Here is a 15,327-nt window from a genome sequence, read left to right as displayed (position 1 = left end):
CCTGATTTCTCAAGCCTTTTACGATGTCAGGGCCTTTGCACTTGCTTATCTTATCTTAACATATTGTATACAAAAGTCTGTACAGTCAAAGCAATGTTTTTCCAGTAGTCGTGTATGGATATGAGAGCAGGACAATAAAAAAGGCTGAGCACTAAAGAACATGCCTTCGAACTGTGGTGCTGGAGAAGACTCTTGAGAGTCTCTTGGACCAAGCAAGGAGATCAAACCAGTCAATCCTAAAGGAAATCAACTCTGACTGTTCACTGGAAGGACTGATGCTGAAGCTGAAACTCCAATACTTTGGCCACCTGATGCGAAGAATTGACTCATTGGAAAAGACCCTGATGCTGGGAAAGATTGAAGGCAAGAGGAGAAGGGGGTGACAGAAGATGAGATGGTTGGATGGCATCACCAACTCGATGGACATGCGTTTGAGTAAGCTCCTAGAGTTGGTGATAGACAGGGAAGCCTGGCGTGCTGCAGTCCATGGGGTCACAAAGAGTTGGACATGACTGTGCGGCTGAACAACAACATCTTATCCCCACTCGGGCTCTTTGCATGTCTAGTTCATTTCCTCTTTCAGATCTTGGCTCACATGTCATTGTTCAGATAAGTTTTGCTTGGTCAGCCCATCATAAGTAAACCCCAGCCTCTAAGTTATTCCTATCCTATCACCCTGTTCATTGCCCTTGCGCTCATCTGTATATAAACTGCCTTGCCTACTTCTGTGTTTTCTTGTGTATTGCCTATGTTCTGCCCAACCCGCCCCCCACCAATGAGACTAGAGCTCTCATTAGTGCAGGACATGCATTTGCCTCACCGCTGCATCGCAGCGCCTGAAACAGAGCTTGGCACTTTACAGGCCCTCAGGAACTATTAATGGTTGTTGAAGGAGTGAATGGTTGATTATGTTCTTATCCAGGTTATTTCATTCTGGCAACATACATAATACATGAAATTTACCACCTGAACCATTGTAAGTGTTCTGTTCGGGGGCATTCAGTATATGGCATTCAGTCATATGGTTATGCAGTCATCACCACCATCCATCTCCAGATCTCTTTTCATTTTGCAAAATGGAAATTCTGCACCCCAGAAACAATAACTTCCTGTTCTTCCCTCCCTCCAGACCTTGGGGACCGCCATTCTAGTTTCTTTCGCTGTGAATTTAGCGACTCTTGGTACCTTATACGACTAGAGTCATATAGTGTTCACCCTCTGGTGACTGGTTTAGTTCATTGAGCACAGTGTTTACAAAGTTCATCCATGTTGTAACATGTGTCAGACTTTCCTTCTTTTTAAAGGTTGAATAATAGTCCAATGTATGTATAGACCACATTTTGTTTACCGATTCATCCTTCTATGTAAACTTGGGATGCTTCCACCTTTTGGCTATAACGAATAATGCTGTGAACATGTGTGTGCAGATATCTCTTTGAAGCCCGGCTTTCAATTCTTTTGGGTATATACATATCCAGAAACATAATTTCCGGTAATTCTACTGTTAATTTTTTAAGGAACTGCCATACTGTTTTCCACAGCAGCTGCATCACTTTACATTCCCACTAACAGTGCACAAAGTTCCCAATTTCTCTACATTCTTGTCAACGTTTGTTATTTCCTGTTCTATTTTCTTATAGTAGCCACCCAAATGGATGTGAGGTAATATCGCATTACAGTTTTGATTTACATTTCCCTAATGATTAGCTATGTTGAATGCCTTCTCAAGTACTTTTTGGCCACTTGTATATCTTTTTTAGAAAAATGTCTTTTGAAATCTTTTGCACATTTTAAAATCAGGTTTGTTGTTGTTATTGAGTTGTGGGGGTTCTTTATATATTCTGAATGCTAAACTGTTACACAATATATAATTTGCAAATATTTTCTCTCCAGTGGATTTCCTTTTCATTCAGGGGACTGTATCCTTTGATGAAAAGAGATTTAAATTTTGGTGTAGTCCAGTTTAGCTATTTTTTTTTCTTTCTTTGAGCTTTCAGTGTCATATCCAAGATATCATTGCTAAATCCAATGTCATGAAGCTTTCTTCCTATATTATCTTCTAAGAACTGTATAGCTTTAGCTCTTATACTTAGATCTTTGATCAATTTTAATTTTGCCATATAATGTAAGATAAGGGTCCAAGTTCATTTGTTAGCTTGTGGATATCCAGTTTTCCCAGAACCATTTTTTGGAAAAGACTGTCCTTTGACCAATGAATGATCCTGACATTTACAAAAAATATTTGTCCATGTATATGAGATTTATTCTGGGTTTTCTATTCCAGTTCACTGGTCTTGTTGCTGTTTGTTCAGTCATGTCTGACTCTTTGAGACCCCATGGACTGCAGCATGCCAAGCTCCTCTCTCCTTCACTATCTCCTGGAATTTGCTCAAATTCAAGTCCGTTGAGTCGGTAATGCTACCTGACCACTTCATCCTCTGCTACCCCCTTCTCCTCCTGCTTTCAATCTTTCCCAGCAACAGGGTCTAGTCCAAGGAGTCAGTTCTTCGCATCAGGTGGCCAAAGTATTGGTACTTCAGCTTTAGCATCAGTCCTTCCAAAGAATATTCAGGGTTGATTCCTTTAGAATTGACTGCTTTGATCTCTTTGCTGTCCAAGGGACTCTTCATTGGTCCAGGCATCTGTATTTATGCAAGTACAACTCTGTTTTGATTAGTGTGATTTTGTAGTAATTTTGGAATCACGAAGTGTGAGGTCTCCAACACTGCCCTGTTTAAGATTGCTTTGGTTATTCAGGGTTTCTTGAGATTTCATTTGTATTTTAGAACGGATTTTTCTATTTCTGCAAAACAAAAAAAAAAAAAAAAAAGAAAATTGGGATTTGAACAGGCATTGCATTGAAGCTGTAGACCATTTTGGGTGGTATTGACTTTTTAATAGTATTAAGTCTGCTGTTGAATTCTGTTTCCTACTATCTTGTTAAGAATTTTTCATCAATATTCATCAGGGTCTGTAGTTGTCTTTTCTTGTAGTGTCTTTGTCTGGCTCTAGTATTAGGGAGATGTTGCCCTCCTAAAATGAGCTTGGGAGTGTTCCCTCCTCTTCAAGTTTTGGAAGAATTTGAGGAGGCTTGATGTCATTCTTCTTTAAATGTTTGGTAGAGTTTGCCAAAGAAGCCATCTGGTCTTGGGCTTTTCTTTATTGGGAAGCTTTTTATTACTGATTAAATTTCCTTACTAGTTATAGTTCTGTTCAGATGTTCTATTTCTTCACGATTGAGTCTTGATAGGTTGGGTTTCTAGGAATTTGTCCCTTTCATCCAGGTTATTCAATTTCTTGCCTACGATTGGTCACAGCGCCCTCTGACAATCCTTTTTACTTCTGTAAAATTGGTAGTCATGACTCCTCTTTCATTTCTGATTCGAGTTATTTAAGCACTCTCACGCTCTCTTTTTTTCTTAATCAATACAGCAAAAGATTTGCCAATTTTACCGATCTTTTCAAAGAACAAATTCTTGATTTTGTTCCCTTACCCACATTTTTCAGACTTTTTATATAAAGAGAGGTGGGATGAAAAGAAAATAAACACTTTAAAGGTAATTATAAACTTGACTGTGTAGGAAAGGAGAGACTTGTTGAACTGAAAATGATATTGTCACCACTTAGGTATAAAATTGGAAAAGTTTTTTTTCATTCTTTATTCCAGACACAGCCAAGCATGGAAAAGAGGGGCTTTATTGTGATCTTTGTGCAAAGCAGATAATTTTTAAGCTTATATTTACATATGCACTTACTATGTACCACATGCTATTCTAAGCACTTTACATATAGGAACTTGTTTAACCTCATGAAATAAGTGTTATTATTAGTCCCATTTTTCAGATGAATAGACTGAGAGAGAGAGAGTTTAAGTCATGCCTAGTAAATGTCAGAATTGTGATTTCCACTGAGGGAGTCCAGCTTCAGAGTTGCTATTCTATTAATAAATGCATCCTTTTGATGGATGACATACACACAAATTGGCCTTTCTTTTAAAGAGGTCTGAGTGCTATTTAGAAGTTACCAATGAGATGGCCTTGAAATATGTTATTCCAGCCCAGAAAGTTTGTTCTTTGAGCTTTAAGGTCCAGGTCTTCTCTACTCCAAGCTTTCTTCCCAGTGTCTGGACATTCATTTGAGTCTCCATGATGGACATGTCACTTGCCCTTGGGTGTGCGTGATCAGCTTTCCCTTAGGTCTTTCCTCTTCTGCCCCTCCCACCTGCCATTGTACCTGTCCCATTTTCAGACCTACTGTGCTCCCCTCATATTGTTGGGCTCAGCAAGTCTCTCAAATAAAACCTGACTGCTGCCTTTACTTCAAGGCTGAACAACTTGATAAGGCCTGTTTTAAAAGGTCATTCTTGTTATTCATTGAAAACAACAGTAGCCAAAGCAAAACAGAGTTGGGGCATCAGTGCCCTGGTCAGAACCTCCCTGGGAGCTGGTGGAGAGGAGAGCAGATGGAAGCCTACCTTGACACAACGCTGGACCACGGACCTGACGCAGTAATCTGTAAGCACACACGTGTGCGCACTAGTCACAGATTTCTTCTCCCTCCTGCTGGAACACTGAGTCAGGAAAAACATTCAGAGCCTGAGCCGGGATGTTGCTAGTGAAGCAGAGATTTCAGGTGAGAAGTAAATGCGCAAAGCGGAGGCAGTGACCTTTCTTATTTGCAGTGTTTTCATTCTGCAGCTTGCGCGGCAGGGACCCTGACATCAGAGGCTCGGATGGCCCGAGGCTGTGTTGGAGAGGAAATAAATGGGCCTGCCCTACTTCCAGAGGCGCTAGTCCTCCGTGTGCGGCATGGAACCTGGGCAGGGCGAGATGTGTGTGGCCGAGCGACCTCTAGTGCCTGACAGTGGGAGCTGCATCGCCTGCTCCCAAGGCGGAGGGAGTTTGAGGAGAAGCCTGAGTTTAAAAAGCACAGGGTCTATTGTAAAGATCCTGTTTGTCCAGCACCGTCCAGGGTGTTAGGGAGGATTCAAAGGAATTACAAGTAGGCAAACTTAAGGAGCTTATCCTCCGGTCTGGGGAAATCAAAAGAGCATATGGTTTCTGTATTGACATGATGTCATGGGAGGAGCTTCTGAGAAGGGAAAGGACACCACGGATCAGAGTAATCCAGGAAGCTGAACCTGGAAGGATGAGTGGACTTTACATGAAAAGAGGGAGGGCATTCTGGGATGGGTGGAAAGCAAGCCAGCAGGAAGAGGAACCTTGACGACGCAGGGCAGAGATTTCCAATGAAAGGATCTGTTAGTCCTCAGTGTTAGGATGATTGACAGCAAAACTCAAGAACAGAAGATCCAGCCCCCCGGGGGTTCACCGTAGAGGACCCACCTCACCACCCAGCCTGCCCGGCTCTTCCAATCAGAAGAGAGCCCAAGAGTTGCTTTCTGCCCCCAATGCCTGGGGAACGATGGGCATGCTGGCAACAGGACCACGGGCTGCAAACCCAAATACAACCCGGGCCAAAGAGTCAATGCAAATACCCGAAATAGATGGGTGGAAGATTCTGGCACTTGGGAGATGTTCGATTTCGTTTTTAGCCCAGATAGAGTCCTGAATTGCAGCGGGAAGGGGTGGAGGCTTCCTCCAATGGGCAGCGGTGACTCAGACCTGGCTAGTTATTATGGTCAGGAATGCAGGACCCAGTGCCAAGTATTCCAAGCCTGCACGGGAAGTACATTATCTTAAAACTTTAGGTGAGGTCTCTCCATGTTTAAACGTTGGGTCAACTTTTTATTTTATTAATTCAATTTTTATTTTATACTGTAGTATAATTGATCTACAATGTTGTGTTAGTGACAGGTGTATAGCATACTGTGAACATTCAGTTTCATATACGTGTGTGTGTTTGTGTATATATATATATCTCCATTCTTTTTCAGATTCTTTGCCCATGTAAGTTATCACAGAGTATTGAGTAGAAAGCATTGTACAGATCAAACAAACAGTTTGGCTTGCAGGCTGTCCCCTTATAAATTGGGATTCAAATTGATCACATTTGTTCTAAAAAATGTTTTAAGATGCTGAATTAATAGACAAGTTTTACTATAATTCTTATGACTTAGGGGAAATCTACTGACTTTGGGGGCTGCTTAAATTTCTTTTTGATGAGAGAGGGGACTTCTTTTTCTCACGAGGGCCTTGCAAAGAGCTTGGGCTGAGTTCCTGAAGCCCTTTGCTCCTCTCTCTCTGCCTCTCATTTGCAAGTCTGGTTATCTTTCTGACCCACTGTTTTCTTTTTTTTAATAGGTGTATAATTGACACGGGGCTTTCCAGGTGGTGCTAGTGTTAAAGAACCAGCCTGCCATTGCAGAAGACATAGACTTGGGTTCAATCCCTGAGTCAGGAAGATCCCATGGAGGAAGGCCACTCCAGTATTCTTGCCTGGAAAATCCCATGGACAGAAGAGCCTGACAGGCTACAATTCATAAGGTCACAAAGAATTGTACACAACTGAAGTGACTTAGCACACATGCACTCATACATAGTGCTCTGTCAAAAACCTTGACCCACAGAATCGTGGACATAGTAAAATATTTTCCTCTTATACTACTAAATTTTGGGTTGGTTTGTTATGCAGAGAAAGTACCCAGAACATAATTGACAGGTATAACTGACATATAGTATTATACATATTAGTTTCAGGTGTACAACATAATGATTTGGCATTTGTTTATATTGCAAAATCACCGTAATTGGTCTAGTTAACATTCCTCACCACACATAGTTACAATTTTTTTCTTATGATGAGAACTTTTGAGATTTACTCTCCTAGCAACTTTCAAATATACAGTGCTGTATCATTAACTATAATTACCATGCTGTACATTGCCATGGCTGATTTATTTTGTAAGTGGAAGGTTGTACATTTTGACCACTTTCATCCATTTTGCCCACCCCCACTTCTAGTCTGTTTTCTGTATCTGGGAACTTTAGTTTTGTTTTATCTTTTAGATTCTTCATATAAATGAGATCATATGATATTTGAGCCTCTGTTTTCTCATTAGTAAGATTGGCAATCTAATTAGAGGTCCTTTTAGCTCAACAATCTATGATTCCTCAGGCACCATCTAGACCTAAAATTCTATGATTCTTGTTCCAGTCTGAAAGAGGATGTGTTTTCCAGCCAACTTCACCTTACAGAAAGTTCAGAGAGAGGTTCATTTTGTGTGCTGGATTTCTGTCATCCTTGAAGGGAAGCAGTGCAGAGTGGCAAAATCATTGTTAACCTTGGCCACACATTAGAATGAACTGGAGAGTTTTGCAACAAACCCAAAGCCAAGCCCCATTCAGAACCACTCAGGCAAACTAAAAGGACTCTGAGGATGGGTCCGGGGCATGGGGATGTTTTGATGGTTCCTCAGGTTATTTGAATGTGCAGCCAGGATTCAGAGCCACAGGTGTAGGCCGAAGTAGACTTTCTAACCCAGGATCTAGAATCTAACAAACCTGGGCAGTGGCAAGCCACATTTGCAGCCTGAGGCAAAAGAAAAAAGTCTGACCTCTGAGTGAATGAAAGTCACTCAGTCGTGTCCGACTGTTTGTGACCCCACAGACTATATAGTCCATGGAATTCTCCAGGCCCGCATACTGGAGTGGGTAGCCTTTCCCTCCTCCAGGGGCTCTTCCCAACCCAGGGATTGAGCCCAGGTCTCCCACACTACAGGCAGAGTCTTTACCAACTGAGCCACCAGGGAAGCCCCTGACCTCTAATAAACGCTTATTAAAACATCCTCCTCTAGTTCAGACAAAATGAGAAATGTTTATAAAATCTCTATCAGAAAGCAAGACTGCATATAATGTCTGTGTTGTCCAATCTGTTCATGAACTATGGTCAACCTTGGGCATCAAAGCAGTGGAGACTGAAGGTCCTTGCAGTACTGGGAACAATGAGTTGATTGAAAGGAACCGTCCCTGTTGCACAATAGTGCAGGGTTGCAACCAACAGTCTGTCTTTATTTCAAATTATGGCAATTTGTTCATCATGGATATTTTTGTATTCAGATTCTTTAAAATTATTGAATTTAAATATTATTTACCTTGATTACTGAGTTTTTTCTGCCCATTTCCCCTTACAGTTTGCACTTGAGAGCACTTCACTCATTCCATCCTAATCCAAATTCTGAACCTGAGTTTAAATTCTGCTTCTACTTGGGTAGGTTACTTGACCAGTCTAACCTCACTTACTTACATGTAACAACTGTGGTGTAGAGAAGATTCTTGACAGTCCCTTGGACTGCCACGAGATCCAACCAGTTCATCCTAAAGGAAATCATCCCTGAATATTCATTGGAAGGACCGATGCTGAAGCTGAAACTCCAATACTTTGGCCACCTGATGTGAAGAACTGACTCCTTGGAAAAGACCCTGATGCTGGGAAAGACTGAAGGCAGGAGGAGAAGGGGACGACAGAGGATGAGGTGGTTGGATGGCATCACCGACTCAATGGACATGAGTTTGAGCAAGCTCCAGGAGTTGGTGATGGACAGGGAGGCCTGGCGTGCTGCAGTCCATGGGGTTGCAAAGAGTCGGCTGAGCAATTGAACTGACTGACTGACTGACTTGTGTGTAAGATGCTGTTCATGCCAGCTCTCCTATACAGCCCTGTGAAGTGTACATGAGGTGATGTGGTGAAGTGCCCAGTGCAAAATGGGAAGCTTCTATATGCCCTAATGTGGGTTGGCTAACATCACACACAAAGATTGCACAATACCATGGTTACCATGGTTCTCGTGTGTGTATTCCAAGAAAGTTGTCTTCCCTGGGGTCTATCGGTTTTAGGGTATAGGATTGGTGTTGTCTTGACATTGCAAACTGTCTCCAACCAAAGAATTCTAGACTAAAGGTGTTCAAGCTCTTCCATAAAATCCTAGGGATCCACAAGTAGATGGAGAAATATACCGTGTTCATGGATTAGAAGAATCAACATTGTGAAAATGGCTATACTACCCAAAGCAATCTATAGATTCAATGCAATCCCTATCAAGCTACCAACGGTATTTTTCACAGAACTAGAACAAATAATTTCACAATTTGTATGGAAATACAAAAAACCTCGAATGGCCAAAGCAATCTTGAGAAAGAAGAATGGAACTAGAGGAATCAACCTGCCTGACTTCAGGCTCTACTACAAAGCCACGGTCATCAAGAAAGTATGGTACTGGCACAAAGACAGAAATATAGATCAATGGAACAGAATAGAAAGCCCAGAGATAAATCCACGAACCTATGGACACCTTATCTTCAACAAAGGAGGCAAGGATATACAATGGAAAAAAGACAACCTCTTTAACAAGTGGTGCTGGGAAAACTGGTCAACCACTTGTAAAAGAATGAAACAAGAACACCTTCTAACACCATACACAAAAATAAACTCAAAATAGATTAAAGATCTAAATGTAAGACCAGAAACTATAAAACTCCTAGAGGAGAACATAGGCAAAACACTCTCCGACATAAATCACAGCAGGATCCTCTATGACCCACCTTCCAGAAAATTGGAGATAAAAGCAAAAATAAACAAATGGAACCTAACGAAACTTAAAAGCTTTTGCACAACAAAGGAAACTATAAGCAAGGTGAAAAGACAGCCCTCAGAATGAGAGAAAATAATAGCTAACAAAGCAACAGACAAAGGATTAACCTCAAAAATATACAAGCAACTACTGCAGCTCAATCCCAGAAAAATAAATGACCCAATCAAAAAATGGGCCAAAGAACTAAACGGACATTTCTCCAAAGAAGACATACAGATGGCTAACAAACACATGAAAAGATGCTCAACATCACTCATTATCAGAGAAATGCAAATCAAAACCACAACGAGGTACCATTACACACCAGTCAGGATGGCTGCTATCCAAAAGTCTACAAGCAATAAATGCTGGAGAGGGTGTGCAGAAAAGGGACCCCTCTTACACTGTTGGTGGGAATGCAAACTAGTACAGCCACTTTGGAGAACAGTGTGGAGATTCCTTAAAAAACTGGAAATAGAATTGCCATATGACCCAGCAATCACACTACTGGGCATACACACCAAGGAAACTAGATCTGAAAGAGACACGTGCACCCAATGTTCATCACAGCACTGTTTATAATTGCCAGGACATGGAGGCAACCTAGATGCCCATCAGCAGACGAATGGATAAGGAAGATGTGGTACATATACACAATGGAATATTACTCAGCCATTAAAAAGAATTCATTTGAATCAGTTCTAATGAGATGGATGAAACTGGAGCCCATGATACAGAGTGAAATAAGCCAGAAAGATAAAGACCAATACAGTATACGAACGCATATATATGGAATTTTAAAAGATGGTAACGATAACCCTATATGCAAAACAGAAAAAGAGACACAGATGTACAGAACAGACTTTGGGACTCTGGGAGAAGGTGAGGGTGGGATGTTTCGAGAGAATAGCATTGAAACAAGTATACTGACAAGGGTGAAACAGCCCAGGTTGGATGCATGAGACAAGTACTCAGGGCTAGTGCACTGGGAAGACCCAGAGGGATGGGATGGGGAGGGAGGTGGGAGGAGGGATCGGGATGGGGAACACATGTAAATCCATGGCTGATTCATGTCAATGTATGGCAAAAACCACTACAATACTGTAAAGTAATTAACTTTCAACTAATAAAAATAAATGAAAAAAAATCCTAGGGATCCACAAATAACCTGATATTATTTAAGCTGATCAATGATTACATAATTGCCTAATGGGCATAATTATTTTCATCTATTTTATATCTTCGGATCTGTGAAAATTTTAATTAGTTTAAGAAAGAGTCTGTAGATTTAAAATGCTTGAGAATTATTCTTCAAGATCCTGGTTCTCAAAGTTTAATGTCCATAAGTCATCTGTGCTCAGTCAAGTCCAACACTTTGCAACCCCATGGACTCCTCTGTCCATGGGATATTCCTGGCAAGAATACTGGAGTGAGTTTCAAGTCCAACACTTTGCAACCCCATGGACTCCTCTGTCCATGGGATATTCCTGGCAAGAATACTGGAGTGAGTTGCCATGTCGTCTCCAGGGGAATCTTCCTGACCCAGAGATCGATCCTGTGTCTCCCGCATTGCAGGCGGTTCTTTACTGCTGAGCCACTGGGGAAGCCCTAAGTCATCTGGAAGTCTTGTTAAAATTCAGGTTCTGATTCAGCAAATGTAATTGAGGTTCTACATTTGTAACAAGCACCCAGGCAGAAGTGGTTGCATCATTTGTGGGTCTCGAGAGGGAAGGAAATTTCAGGATTTCTTATTAAAAAATCAACAATTTCAAAATAGTGACAACAAAGTATTAAACCATGAGCCAAGTCCTAAGCATGAGGTCTTTTGCCCTTCTATAGGCCACATGCCCATGGAGCCATCCCTGCTCCTAGGAGAGGCCAGAGCTGCTGGTCTATGGTTATACTTTAAGTAGAAAAGATCTAATCAGTGGTGTCCAGTAGAACTTCCTGTGATAATATAAATGTTCTATTCCTGTGCTATTCAGTATAGCAGCCATTTAGCCACATGGGGCTGTTAAGCACTTGGAATGTGGCTAGTATGATTAAAACTAGTTTTATCAAATTTTAACTAAATTTAAATACCTCCATGTGTCTGGTGGCTGCTACATTGGACAGCACAATTTGGTTGTCAGCTTTCTTCAGCAGAAAACATGCTATTCTGGCATATTATCTGTCTCCAGGCTGCTTATGGAACATCACCTTCAAGGGAAGTCAGACGAGATCTTTTTCTTTATGCTTTAATAAGTCTATTATTATCATTATCGGGTTGGAAAAATATTTTTTTTTAAGTTTTTTCAAGTTTCTCTCTTACATCTTCCAGAAAAACTCTAACAAACTTTTTGACCAACCCAATATTATTATTTAATCTGACAGGTAATGAATACTATTCCAAATATTCTCGTGGAAAAAACCTGGTCTTTTGGTCCAGCAATTTTTTTTTTTTTTTTTTTTTTAGCATTAAAAGCAATTTTCTACTTACCTTACTGTGGAAAAATATTGGCAATTCATATGTTAAAAGTTTCTTGTCTCCCCTCAAGGGAAATGATTGACAGCCTTTAAGTGCTTGTCTGCATCTTTTAAGACGAAAGTGACTGACACTCTTCAAGAAGAACACACTTTCCTGCATCCTGGCAATGTGACTTGATTCTCGTGATGTGAAGATAGTTTTCAGGTGTCTGAGCTTCTCAGGGTGTTAACCCTCTGTGGTCAGACATCTTGTTTCTTGGACTGAGCATGCACGGGAAGAACGCGTGATCTCGCGAGACTGCCCCAGGCTCACTGTTAGGAACAGAGAGGCGCTACAGTTCTGAAGGTGGGTTTTTTGTTTTGTTTTTTTTGGTCTGTGTGAAATCTTCAAGTTGCTAAATTGCTAATCTCCAGAGAGGTTTTCTGGTTTCCAAACTCTGTTCAAGACTTCAAACTTAGTTTTTGAAACAGGATGAATTGGGCACTCAATGAGACAGAGAGAGATGTAAAATTTGACTTCTTGGGACTTCCCTGGTATTCCAGTGGCTAAAACTCCGAGCTCCCATTGCAGGCGGCCCGGGTTTCAGCCACATGCTGCAGCTTGCTGCTGCTACTGCTAAGTCGCTTTAGTCGTGTCCGACTCTGTGCGGCCCCTGAGACGGCAGCCCACCAGGCTCCCCCGTCCCTGGGATTCTCCAGGCAAGAACACTGGAGTGGGTTGCCATTTCCTTCTCCAGTGCATGAGAGTGAAAAGTGAAAGTGAAGTCGCTCAGTCATGTCCGACTCTTAGCAACCCCGTGGACTGCAGCCCACCAGGCTCCTCCGTCCATGGGGGTTTCCAGGCAAGCGTCCTGGAGGGGGATGCCACGTCCTGCTCCATGTTGTAGCTTAAGATCCGGTATTCCCCAGCGAAAATCACAGATCCTGAGTGCCGCAGCTAAGACCCAGCTCAGCAAAATAAATAAATAAATATTGAATAATAAAAGTGTAACTTATTGCGTCAAAGAGATGGAACAAGATGCTACAAGAGGTTTGGGAGACCAGGATGGAGGAATGTGAATGGGGCTCGCTCCTTTAAGAATAAAAGCCAGAAACCAGAGTTCCATCCAACAGGAATTTATAACTATCAGGAGAAAACAGCCCTTGGTTTCCGTGACTGTTTTTCCTTTGGATCTGTAGCTAGTACATGGCTCTTGACATCAAAGCACAAGGCACAAGAGGGATTAAACATTCTCCAAATGGGTCACTGCTTGGCAACCCCAAGATACACTGTTTAGAAACCTAAAACCTGGAATCAGACCCAGGAATCTATAAGAAGTCAGTAAATGATAGACAGTGGAGGAAAAGGTAGTGTCATCCAAAAGTGTTAAGTCAACTGGCCAAACATTTGGGGAAAATAAATATTGCTCAATGCTTATACTCTACAACAAAATAAATCCCAGATGGATTAAATATTTATGTGCTAAAAATAAACAAACCCCCAAACTATAAAAATGCTGGTGAAAGAGTGGAATTTGGGGTCAGGAGTGTGTATGCACTTAATTTGATCGCAGTTTACACTCCCACTGGCAGTGCAAGGGTTCCGTGTGAGCAGATCCACACAAATATGTGATATTATCTAGTTTCTGGGTTTTGTCATTCTAAGAGCACAAGTTTGTTTAAAAATGCACATCTCAGATTATTAATAAATTTGAACATCTCTTCAAATACTTTTTAGTTTTTTGTACTTCCATTTTTGTAATACCTGTTTACCTCCTTTGCCCAATGTCTACTGAGGTTTCTGTCTTTTTCTTCTTGATTTGAGAAGGTTCCTTGTGTGTTGTAGATATTAACCCCTTGTTAATTTTTACATTGTGAATACCATTTTCCTCTTTGTCATTTTTAAAATACCAGTTTTATAAATGTTAGTCTTTGTTGAACAGAAGTCCTTCATTCTGATAAATGAAATCCATCTCACACAATGCATAAGTGGATGCCGTGTTGTTTGTGGTGGGAAGCTGGAGGCAGTTGGAATGTTCAGTGCTGGGACAGCAGATTGGTAAAATGTTAAGAGGCACACCAAGGAAGGCTGAGCAGAAATTAGAAACGATGGACCAAGTGCACACAGAACATCTTGAAAATGCAATGCCGAGTGAAACAAGTAAGAAGCAGAATGAGATATATAACACAATATCGTTTATGTCAGTTAAAATGTGTGAATCTCATACAATACATATTTAGCAAAAACATATGCAAATGAAAAAGATACATATTCAATACCTTAGAATGGTTTTATGAAGCAGAGGATTGGAATAGGAAGTGATGACTACAGGAAAAAAGTAAATAACAGAGGAGCCTAAGAACTTATTATTATCAACCACTGATAATATCTTAGGAAATGAATCAATTGTACCTGAGTATCCCACACTCAACCACAGAAGGAAAAAACACAGGAAAAAACGTTTTTCACGTGGAGGTAAGAAAAGACTTCCTAAACATGATTGTGAAAGGCAAAAACTATAAAAGAGAAGAATTTTCAGTCTAGTGAAAGAAAATATATTTGAATTATGGTAAATATACATAACATAAAATGTGTTATCTTAACTATTTTTAAGTGTGCAGTTTGGTAGTATTAAGTACTTTCTCATTGCTTCACAACCAACCTCCAGAGCTCTTTTCATCTGACAAAACTGAAACTCTGTAACCCATTAAACAACTCCCTGTTGCTCCCTCCTCTCCGCCCCTAGCAACTACCATTCTACCTTCTACCTCTATGAACTTGACCCCTCTAGGTACCCCCGTATAAGTAGAATCATACAATATTTGTCCTTTTGTGACTGGCTGATTCCCTTTAGTATAGTATCCTCAAGGTTTATCCATAATGTGGCAAGTGTTAGATTTTCCTTCCTTCTTAAGGCTGGTTAGTATTCCATTGTACTGTGTGCTGTATTTTGTTTATCTGTTCATCTGCTCATGGGCATTTGAGTTAGTCCCACATTTTGGCTATTGTGAATAAGGATGCCATGAATGTGAATGTACAAATATCTCTTTAAGACTATGCTGTCAGTTCAAGTGGAATGAATCACCTGGTCATTCTATTTTTAATATCTTGAAGAACTGCTATAATGTTTTCCATAGCACTTCATCATTTTACATTCCCATCAACCGTACATGAGGATCCCAAATTCTCTGTATCCTTGCCAACAATTGTCATATCTTCTGGCTTTTTTTGGATAGTATCTATATTGATGGCTAAGGGACATAAAATATTTTTTTAATGGTAAAATTTTAAAAACTGAGGCAAAGTTTGTATGGTATATGGTTTATATTTCTAATAAATGAAAGGCTCTTAA

The 15,327-nt window shown here is 40.7% G+C and overlaps 1 long non-coding RNA gene across 2 annotated transcripts in view; it reads right to left on the bottom strand.

The window, feature by feature from the left end:
* LOC136151455 (uncharacterized) overlaps nt 1-12,237 on the bottom strand; it is a 30,146-nt gene extending 17,909 nt beyond the window's left edge. For both annotated transcript variants that reach the window (XR_010660049.1, XR_010660048.1), the window contains exon 1: nt 12,009-12,237. This is a non-coding gene — a long non-coding RNA (uncharacterized lncRNA). The remainder of the gene's footprint in view (nt 1-12,008) is intronic.
* Nucleotides 12,238-15,327: the final 3,090 nt, after the last annotated feature.

The sequence above is a fragment of the Muntiacus reevesi genome, chromosome 20 (assembly GCF_963930625.1).
Source record: "Muntiacus reevesi chromosome 20, mMunRee1.1, whole genome shotgun sequence".
In the NCBI taxonomy this organism is placed as follows: domain Eukaryota; kingdom Metazoa; phylum Chordata; class Mammalia; order Artiodactyla; family Cervidae; genus Muntiacus; species Muntiacus reevesi.
This window is presented reverse-complemented; position numbering and strand designations above follow the sequence as displayed.